We start from the raw sequence: 11,218 nt of genomic DNA, 5'->3' as shown, positions 1-11,218 counted from the left end.
TCGATCAACGTGGGTTCCGGACTTCTTCGCCGCAACTTGAATTGGACTAATCCATTGACTATCATAAATAGGGTAGATAATGCCCGGCGAAGGAGTTTGGCGACCTCTTCTCGAACTACTTCCTTCATCTTCGGATTAAAGCCTCCTCTCCGTGGTTGCTTAGAAGTCTTGGAATCCTCTTCCAAATGAATCCTATGTTGAACTATCATAAAGGTGATCTCCTTGATATCATCAATTGTCTAACCAATAGTCCGCCTTATATTCCTTTAAAAGTCTTACTAACACGGATTCTGCTCTTGATCCAAATCGATCTAACGACTCTTGGGTAGGTTCCCAAATCTCCTAAGAAAACATGCTTGAGTGTAGATGGCAAATGCTTCAATTCTAACTTAAAGCTCCTTCTTAAGCTCTTTATATGGTCCATCGGGCATAAAGCGATTCAAACTTTTCTTTGAACTTTGTCATCCATGACCAATGATAAATCCAAGCTCGCATTAATTGCCTCGACACTAAGTTCCTCACGCCTTAGTCTATCGAGCTTTCAATAACTCGTTAAGCAAGATATAAATGAAGTCGATAATCTTGTCTTAACGCTTCAATCATGCATACCTCGTTCATCGCATTACACACCTCCCCGTGGTTCTTTGTAACATGTGGAAAACATTGGTATCGACTCTCATATTACCAAAGGATAATGTCATATTACCATTTTGGCCGGTTGATGAGTGCATTTCGCGGTGGCGAAGAATGGTCCGCATAGAATGATTATATTGGTATCTGCATACCGGATGTAGGTTATATGTCGAAAGTCTTATGAAATCAACCGGATAATAAAATCTTTGATCTTGACTATGATGTCTTGATGATTCCTCTAGGTCTCTTTCAATCGATTTATCCGCTTGTTGTAAAAATAACATCATTCGGTTTTAGATCCTTCAAGCCCAACTTCATAGATGAAATATGATAAAGATTCACACCGCACCCAAATTTAATAGAGCTTGCTCCTCATAAATCTCCATTCGCATGTAATTGGACTTCCGGGATCCTCGGTTTTTTGCAACCGCTAGATTCGTAGATGCGATGAACATCTATGAGTGATAAAAGCTTCTTTTCGGAATGTTGGTCTTCTTCTTCACTAGATCTTTCAAGAACTTGGCATACGAGGGAGTTGCTTGATGGCGGTCGAAATGGGATATTAATATGCAAATTCTGAAATACACCGCAAACCTCCTTAGACCGGTCATCCTTTATGGTATTCACTAGTTTTGAAGGAAACGGTCTTTGGCGGATTCTTCATATTAGTTCTCTTCTTTTCGAACTTCGGTTTGCTTGGTAATAGATAGAGTGGAGTGGCTGGCAGTGGAGCCACTCGTGATTGCTTCTTTACTTACTTCCACGTAGTTCTTTCAACTTCTTTTGTAACGGTTTCTTGGCCAGGTGTACAACACTATATATATCTCTAGTGTTAAATCAGTGGGATGGTGGGAACACAAGTTACCTCGGCTTTGTAGAATCTTTTCTTGGTTCATAGACAATCTTGTTATCAACCTTCTTTGCCTCGACCTCGAGTGGTGACAACATTAACTTGGTCATTCAACCGAGTAATCTAGGTTAACCACCGCAAGACACCTCTTTCTTTCAGATTTGGCTCGGTACCGCTTCGTAATGCTCCTTTCGATCTTTCCGTCAAAGGCGGCAATGATTTGCCCTATCGGCCTTGAATGACACACTAAAGTTATTCCCCAACTTCTAGATTCTTTGATTTATCTGTTTCAACTCATTGACAATGGTGGTGATAGCTTCTTCCAGATGTGGGATAACTGCTTTGCTCGATTGAGGTATAGGGCAATGTATCCACTCATAAGATCCGTACTAACTCTCTGTTTGTGTTGGTTTGGTATTGTTGGTTCTGGTATGAGTATTGATTTATGTATGGTTGTTGGCGGTCTTGGAACTGATACTGGTTATTCTGGAACTGATTAGACTGATTCTGGAATCCTAGAGGAGAATTCCTCTGATTTGTATTTTATGGCTTCCAATAATTTCGTCTCGATTGAACTAGTTATTTCTTCCTAAAGAGTTGATACTACATGCCTTTGTATTAGTATCCGGAGAGTACAAACACTTCTTGATTGGTGTGGCCTTCATCGTAACATAGCTCACAAATGACATAATAAGGCTTGGATGGGTCGAGGTTTAGCTTGGAAATTGTTTGCTTCGGAGGATTCATAGAGAACTAATCAAACTTCTTGTTCAAAGTTTCAAGTACTATGATAGGCTTGCCATAATTGATAAAGATCGCTTGATCCGGGTCTTCCGCGAACTTGGTTACCAAATTGCTTCGGCACCCTCCACTCTAGCTACATCATCGTTGTTAGTACTCCATTGTTAAGTGTCTTGACTAAATTCTCTAGAAAATTGTAGGCTTCCCTCTCCATCCAATGATGTAAACTTACCTTGATGCATTGGGATCATCATCCGCTTTGTTCATAGTAGAAAGTCCTCAAAAGAAAAAAATGAGCCAATGTGGCTCTTATCATAAATGCATGATGTGGACATGAGATTAGCAAATTATTGAATTTCTCCCAACTTTGATGATATTCTTCGCGCTTCCTTTGAAATTGTTGATGGCTTGTTGCATGGCATCTATCTTCTGTGGTGGGTAGAACTTGTTCATAAACTTTGTTCTCAACTCCTCCCAGTTGTTGATTGAATTGATTGGTTGTGCAGTTAACCATTCAGATGCTTTTCCTTTGAGTGAGAGTGGAAAAAAAATTAACTTGATACTCTCATCCCTGATATTCCGATTCTTGAAAGTTCTGAGGACTGATAGAAATTTGTTCATGTGAACATAAGGTTGATGTCTGAACTATTGAACTTTGGAAGCATAGAGATTACTGATGCTCTAAGTTCAAACCGGTTAGATTTTGTCTCTGGAAAAATAATCTGGGTGGGTCTCCAATGATTGGCGAATAGAAATCACTTCGAACCTTCTTCCTCTGTTGCGGTTTCGTAGATTGGGATATAACTTCGAGAATTATTTGGGTCCATAACACCTCCGTAATTGTGTGCAACCATTGTATCAATCTCTTCTAGTATTCTTCCGAGCCGGTTGTTAAACCTTTGTCCATCGGCTTGTTGTGTTAACTACCGGACGATGATGATATGGACGACGGGGCATACACTAGAAAATGCTATGCAAAAAATGAAGAAAAACTATCCTACTATGCTTGAATGCAATTAAACTAATATGCAACTATTCTAAATTATACTAATTTTTTGGATTTTAAAATAAAAATAAAAATAAACTACTTTCCTTCAACTGGGTTGGGCTTTGCAGCTAGTATCTCGCCCATTGTCTAAAGCTGTCTCTTCTAGGGTTATAGTGAATCACTTGGATTGCTTAAATACCACTTCGTCAGGCGATAGTCCGTTTGTCAAGATTCGCACAAGAAACACTAGAGTTTGATGTTTCAATCGTGTTAGCTTGCAAACTTCAATTGTTGAAAAGGTTTCAAATGCAATTATACTTTAAAAGCAATAAAACTAAACTACGATGCAACTATATCTTAAGAATCAAATAAAAAGAATGAAGATTCGACTAACCTGGATGATAGATCTTGTCTTCGAGATATCCTTCAAGCTTCTCTCTCTTTCTCAAAAAGATGGATAATGTGGCTAAAATTACCTCAAGATCCAAAGTTCTAATCTTGAAAGAAAACGTTAAACATACACTACACCATAATAGGCTATTTGCAACGGCAAAAAAGCGTTGCTAATAATTTTCGCAACGCTTTTTAAGCGTTACAAATATGGCGTCGGTAAAGTGTTGGAAATATTTGCAACGCTTTAAAAGCGTTACAAAAGCGAAATTTCAACGCTTTTAAAAGCGTTAAAAACGAAACTTTCCAACACTTATGATAACTATTCCGTACATTTAAAACCTTTGCAACGCTTTTAAGCGTTGGTAATTTGTTCAAATTTTTACCAACGGTTTGTAAATCAAGCAAAAGTTGTTAGTTAATTTAAAAAATAATTTAAAATTCATTTGTAACGGTTATAAACCGTTCTTTGATGGGTTGCTAATAAAAATAATAATTTCTCATATTTTGTAGCGAGACCAGCTAAACCAATTAATTGAACAAGCATATTCAACATAAAATTCTCAAAACATCAAGTCATTCATTTCTCAAAACATCAAGTCATTCATTTCTCAAAACAAACATAAAATTCATTCCCCTCGATTCTAAAACAACTACAAAAACAATACCACATCGCCACGTTCAATCAATTAAGAAGAAGCATCAGCTCCCTTACTCCTGGGAGCAGCTTGAGTACCTAAAATTATTTCCCATTTTCAATAAACTATATATAAAACCAAACAACTAATATAAACAAAGGGGGCTTGCTTGTTTGTTTGTTTATTATATACCTTCTCTGAAATTACTCTTGAATCTGCGAGGAAGATGACGAAGATACTGCATCCTTCCAGTTCCAGTAGTCTTCCTTCGAATAGCTTTCACACTCCAGTTATCTATTAAACCAAATTATTAATAATAATAATAATAATAATAGCAAAAATAAAATAACAATATTTTTAGATCGTTACATTTTCCGACGCGACTAATTTGGGTAAGCACAAGCGAAACAACGACTCTTCGTAGATGGAAACAATAAAAACAACTCAAAAACAATAACAAACTCACCAAACCAGTCTTCCCCAATACCCCCGCATTTAGGGGGTACATGAACAATTTTTGGTAGAAAACTAAATTATAAAAGATCCTAAACATTAACGCCGAGCCACATTGGGTGGCTAGTGGTTACAAGGAATTTTTCTTTCTAAAACTTGAAAGATTGAAGTTTCATTTGTGCCCGAGACAAAAACAAGAATAAAGTCATGGAATAATCATACCAATGCAGCATACAAGTTAGACGATTGAGACAAATTAGTCTTAGTTCATGTGTGTGTCATCACATCAAGGCTCAAAATCTGTTTGCACTTTTCACAAACAGATTGAAATTGTGTTTGCAACAACTAAGAAGGAGAAAAGATAGTTACCGCGCCCAGTTAAATGTAATCTCCGAAAGTAGATGAGATTGACGGGTGTGGAGAGCCGACATGAATGCCAAAAATGATGCGGGGTTGTACACGCCATCTTCAAAGAACAATTCCGCAACAAGATTTTGGTTGGGACCCCTGTGGCATCCGATCCTTCCCCAAAATACAAATTATTTATCATCAAACTCTGCAAAAGTAGATGTCCCCTTAAATCGAGGAAGGAATAGGACATAAGTTGTACAGTGAGTTTCATCTTAAATTCTTAATCCAACCAATGACAATAGATAGACCCAATATCATACGACGTTAAAAAGGAGAGAACACTAAAACCAAGCATCCACAACACTATTAGGTAGAAGATCTTTGAAATAAATAATCAAACGATACTATTTACAATATACTCTTTTCAGAACTACAACAAAGATTACTAACAAAACTGAAAAAAATGTTTTAGCATAATTATAAACAACCGAGAGAATACACAATACTTTCAAATCTACATAAAGCGTAATGAGAGAATTATATATGGATTTAAACATATGAAGAAAAACTTGTATTGTAGCTCAATTTCTTTATAGTTCAATATAGTACAACATCTTCACTATTAGAGTGGCAAAAAATTTCTGAGAAAATTTTTGCAGATCAAACCAAATTAGCCAACTAATTGACTGTTCAACAATAGAAAAATCTAAGAAATGCCAATCAATAAGAACATAACACAAACAATATCAGTTCTCTTTCCAAAACGAATATGCTAGTTTGATACTGACATACTGGACAATGCTAACATTAATTAATCAGAAAAAAAAAAAAAAAAAAAAATAAAAAAATGAAAGAATGTTCGTAACATCGTCTAGGAAAATGAGTTTTGAGAACTACCAGGTCAGGAATTTCAGGAAAGATGGTTTTAGAGATTCCCAAAGCAGTGCAGTCTGCTGGTGTACCTGTGGGAAAGAATGGTCGTGAACATCCTAACGTGTTTGATGGAAATATAACAAGAAGAGCTCATTACAGCTCGTCTGCAGAAAACAAAATGCTAATAGCAAGGATGGGAAATTAAAATGAACAACACAACAAACCAGAAACTGCGAAAGCTGTTGCTCCGTCAATTTCAACTCGATTGGCAGAAATGGTATTTTGCCATGTAATGCTATGACTAACAGCAGATTTTTCCCTGGTGAAAACAGATGGTAACATGAGAATAACCATAACAATGACAACAACTCAATGAGTAATTTGCTTACCATTTGATATAATTTAAAAGCCAGCCTCCTCATCCAACAAACTCTTAGGTGTTATCTACTCCAACCCAGGACATCGATCAACTGACTATCATATGTTCATATCTGTGTAATGGCATGATGTAATGCATAGAATCAGTATGTACTTTCATGTATGAAAAGGCAATCATGGCTTTGTCAGCATACATGACCCTCAAGCAGACCTCCAAATCTCCAATGTTCCACCCATTCCTCCGAACACATTTATATCTTCAACCAACTTCTTCGAAAAATTTCTACCAAGATAGCAGATGGAAGAAAGTATTTCATCAACCCCTCCCCCCACCATCCTTTCGAAAAACAGAACCCAAATCCATGCTGCTGACACAAAAATTATTGACAACCCAATGACCCTGACTCCGGTTGTGCACGAATGGGGAAACCCCGACAAACGGTACACAATCCTGAACTTGAACTAGACAACTAAATGCATGCAGGGACTCAAACAACAAAATAGCAAGGCAGTATCCTCAACCAGAAACAGCTTGAGTGATGGCTAATCTGGCCCATTCTGCAGATTCCTTAATCAAATGGTCATCTGATGACAAACATTCATTTAAAAATTCCCTGCTTGACACAGACAGCTCAATTAGCGAACCAGCATGACTACCTAGAGTGTCCGCCAAATCTCCCAGTAGCCCAACTGCAGTCTTGGTCACCGCATCATCCCTGATTAAAAAACATTACGATATCGGCAACAACACCATCAAAGACATTCATACATGAAACTATGAAAGAAAAAGAGGATAGACTTTAATATTACTCACATGTCTTTCTCCTGATACAAGCTGTCCAAGAATTGGAGAATGTGAGGTGCAAAAGGCATCAATAGTGGTGCCTTCGCAGTACTTTTAAAGCCCTGAAGAATCCCTGAGTAAGCCTCCAAGATCCCATCCTAATCTCAGACATGCCTAAACACGGTAAAGTTTGAAAAACGAACCATGTTTTAGTATGGAACAAAAAAACAATTACAGAAAAATATAACAAATTTAACCATAAGGCTGGGCAGCATAAAGTCGAGGTAGAGCCTCGATATTGTGAGATAAAGAATGAGTTGCTTTTGGAAATGACTATAATTGCACTATATTTCTCAAACCAGTCATAAGTGATTCATTTAGAGGCAAAAAACATATCTGCTCAATGTCTTTGAGTATTGTATTTCCAGTGCATATGCAAACAGCTTATTCAATTATGTGAGAAGAAGCCATGGAGCCATTTGGCAACTATTATAACTAGAACTAATATTTTTAATATAAATGATTTTGACATAAGCCATTATCAAAAAAATATACCAAACAACCAAATACATATCAGTTTTTTATTGAATTACTAAAACAAATATGGAAAGAGAAAAATACTAAAACTAAAACTAAAACTAAAACAAAATAAGGTAACTCATTTAAGAGGAAAGCTCCATGCTTTTTGTTTCTCATTCTTAAGCTAGTTTTTTTTTTTTTTTTATATATATATGAAAAATAAATCAAACAAATGATTTAGAGATCAAGCGCGATACAAATTGCTCCGCAAGCCCCATAGTTTTTTTGTTTTTTTAATGGATTATCTCATTTTGAGAATGAGATAATGGTTTCTAAGATTTTTTACCAAACAAGTTCTTTTATACCCAAAATCAATTATGATAATCAAATAGATTATTGGTCATGTAATGGATTATCATAATGGCTGCCAAACAGCCCCCATATGTGTTGACTGCACACACCAAAAAGAAGTCAACAGCTACAAATATAATGTCAGGTAATTAAATAGGTAGCATAGAATCCACAAAGAAAGTTTAAGACAGGATTTCAATAACTAACAAGAATTTGAAGCAAGCTTATTGTGAAGACCAATGAGGGTCACCCTATGGAGTGTAATATAAGGTAACCCTGTGGATTGTTCCCATTGTAAAAGGGTGTCAATGCAGTACTATCTCCATAAAAATCTAGTGATAAGAGCATGTCAGAAACTTGCAGCATGGAACCTACATTGATCAAGTTTTTGGCCGCTGAGGTGGTTTTTTCTTGCAAATACTAAATATAACATAATAGTCAGCTTTGGAAACTCTAAGCTGATAGGAAGTAGCAAATCACTAATCATATGATTTTCATTTTTAGGGGAAACTGAGTAAAATGTTAGGTACTTTCGAACCTAGAAAATGCTCAAGGCATTTCTCATGTCTCCATGACTCAAAAACCTTACAAATGCTGTTAAACCACTCTTGTCTACATTAAGCCTAGTACAAGTATCATCAAAGGAAAATTAGCATCAGTTGTACAATTATGCCAAAGGAGACAGTCTACATTACACACTTAACTACTAACCTGTTATATACAAAAAACATTACTAGCACACGGTCCAGTGACAAAGTAAAAATAAGGAATATATAAGTATATAACCCGATGAAGTTAAAAAACAAAGAAAAACAAACAGAGGCATACGCTCCAGCTTCAGATACAAGCTTAAGACGCTCAGTGACGTGAGTAGTATCAAGTGGAGCAAAATGATGTTGAGTACATCTTGTCTGTAGAGATGGAATTTTCTTGTTGACATGGTCACCTAGTGTTCTTTTTGCATTTCTCAATCACTACATTATAGCAAGTTAGCAACCATAAGTTTTAAAAAACAAAAAAAACTGCGGTAAGTCAATAACCAGTCAAATAGTAAGAGGTATAGACGTATGGCAATGTAAGAGAGCACCTCTTCTTCGAGCAAATTGCAAATCATTTGTCATTTGCATCTGCCGCATCCAGCAACACCTTCACCAAAGCCTTTACACTGACAATAGTAGGAGTGGTTGTCAATAAATTTAAAAAGCTTCATAGCACACACCATCTCCAAGAAATCCATTTAGAAATCACTGTTTTTTCACTGCAAATTAAGATACACAGGCATTTTCTAGTCTACATCAAGAAGAAAGGCCCTTGAAAACCGTATCCGTGGGAGCTCTCCAGGACCTCCAGACCAAATTATATATCAACTGGTGAAGGTCTGCTGTCCACAATTGGAGAGATAGATGCTGTGGGTTCTGGTTAAATGTAAACACAATATTCCCGTTACAAATTGATAAATAATAATCAACTTCTCTAAGGACTTTTTCAGTAAGAAGTCCAACTCTTTGACACTAACGTTTCAGTCATTTGAACCAATAGACGAGGAAAAAGTTCACAAATTTCCATTATTCCACACCAAATACTTACTGAACAATCACATTTGACTTGCATGGTATCCCTACAAATGCTCAAAATTCTCTTGGTAAGAATCGGACTTGATATGTGGATCCCTACCAAAGAAGACGCAAACAGTCGACGCTTTGTAGCCATTTTAAAATTCCAAAGTTGTCTCTGTGTTCTTGCCTTCTTTTGTAGGGAGTTTGGTAGCAATACGATTTACCGTCCTAAAAACAACCCCAGTTGGCCAGTTCTAATTCAACTTCTATTGGGAAACTTTGGAAAATCTGCAGGAATAACATGCACAAATTTTTCTACATATATAATTTCTATCCATACAGATACTATTTATGTAATTAAAAGTACATACTAAAAGTAAATCAAATGATTGATATCAACGGAAAACAAGTTTATCAAAAAGCTAATTTTATGGAAGATTACTAGATTCTAAGCAACTCTCACAAGAGCTGTTTCTTAGCAAGCCTACTAAATATGGAAGATTAACCAAAAACCAAAAACCAAAACCCACTTCTTTGTCTGAAAAAAAAACCCATAAAAAAAGGATAAAATGCTTGGATTTCCCAAAGCAACACAATTTAGATGTATATGACCGTGATATATTTGCTTTTCTAGCACTCTTAATAAGAAATACATGTGAGAGATGTTTCCATTTCTGTGTTAGGAGAGGAAATCGACCACAGGTTCATAAAGATCAAGCATTTAGATTCTGGCAAACAATGACTCTTCCCCTTAAAATACTATAAATAATAGATAAAATGTAGTTGTGGAATTCGATCAAACAATGATTTCAATCAAACTACAACATTAGAAGGTTGGAAACTTCAAACAACAACAAGTTTGCAAAACAAACACAACACACAAAACAAGTACGAATATGCAGGAATAACAACTACAAAACCTCAGCACGGTCAAAGGGGATTCTAACCTCGAAAGCAAGGGCCTCCCTCTTTGAATCCTAAATTTCTTAAATCTAAAAAACAACATTAGAAGAGTTGCACTAGATTACCCAACTAAAACTCAAAGTATCTCCCTTTGGAAATGAATCCAGAATGTCCATTATTCCACACCAAATACTTACTTAACAGTCACATTTAACTTGGCAAAGCTTTTCCTACCAAAGAAGACGTGGACTCCAAGACGTTTTGCAGCCATTTTAAAAGTCCAAAGTGGTCTATGTATTGTTACCTTCTTTTGTAGGGACTCTGGTGGTTTTGAGAGAATTGATTGAATGGCGGGTGTGTCACTTCAATGCGGAGACTGTGGGGTCTTATTAAAATCAGTAGAAGAAGCACAAGAACTCACTTCCCATTCCAATTTTACTGAATCTGAAAATTAGGTTTTGAGGAGTGCGAAAATAATGCGGCGGTGAGAGAGGGAGAGAGGAGAGAAAAAAAAAAGTTATGTTTTATATTTCGATTTTTTTCGTTTCTCTCTGTTCGCGAAATTTTTAAGTTTGTAACACTTCTCCAACGCTTTTTAAGCGTTAAAGAATTAATTCCGAAATTCACCCAAATAAAGAACGCTTTTGATTAACAACATCGCTAACGCTAAATAAAGCGTTGGAAACTTACTAACGCTAAATAAAGCGTTGCAAATAAAAAAAGGTGCGTGTTGCAAATATCCTATTATGGTGTAGTGATAAACAACTTAAACTGGCAGCGGTGTCATTTGACACGCTCTTCTAGGGCTAT

The 11,218-nt window shown here is 36.3% G+C and overlaps 2 long non-coding RNA genes across 6 annotated transcripts; both read right to left on the bottom strand.

Moving 5' to 3' along the window:
- Positions 1-4,162: 4,162 nt before the first annotated feature.
- LOC147487186 (uncharacterized) lies at positions 4,163-4,733 on the bottom strand. The gene is made up of 3 exons (XR_015202386.1): positions 4,707-4,733; positions 4,433-4,534; positions 4,163-4,338 (listed from the first exon to the last, which is right to left on the bottom strand). It is a non-coding gene; the product is annotated as an uncharacterized LOC147487186 (long non-coding RNA).
- Positions 4,734-6,381: 1,648 nt separating this feature from the next.
- Positions 6,382-10,924, bottom strand: LOC147487185 (uncharacterized). 5 transcript variants are annotated; one of them, XR_015202171.1, is made up of 4 exons: positions 10,453-10,924; positions 9,037-9,114; positions 7,110-8,923; positions 6,382-7,011 (listed from the first exon to the last, which is right to left on the bottom strand). It is a non-coding gene; the product is annotated as an uncharacterized LOC147487185 (long non-coding RNA). The 5 variants fall into 5 exon arrangements; XR_015202173.1 differs by having other exon boundaries at positions 10,606-10,924; XR_015202172.1 differs by having other exon boundaries at positions 10,713-10,924.
- Positions 10,925-11,218: the final 294 nt, after the last annotated feature.

This window comes from Coptis chinensis, chromosome 7 (genome assembly GCF_015680905.1).
Source record: "Coptis chinensis isolate HL-2020 chromosome 7, ASM1568090v1, whole genome shotgun sequence".
Lineage (NCBI taxonomy): Eukaryota > Viridiplantae > Streptophyta > Magnoliopsida > Ranunculales > Ranunculaceae > Coptis > Coptis chinensis.
This window is presented reverse-complemented; position numbering and strand designations above follow the sequence as displayed.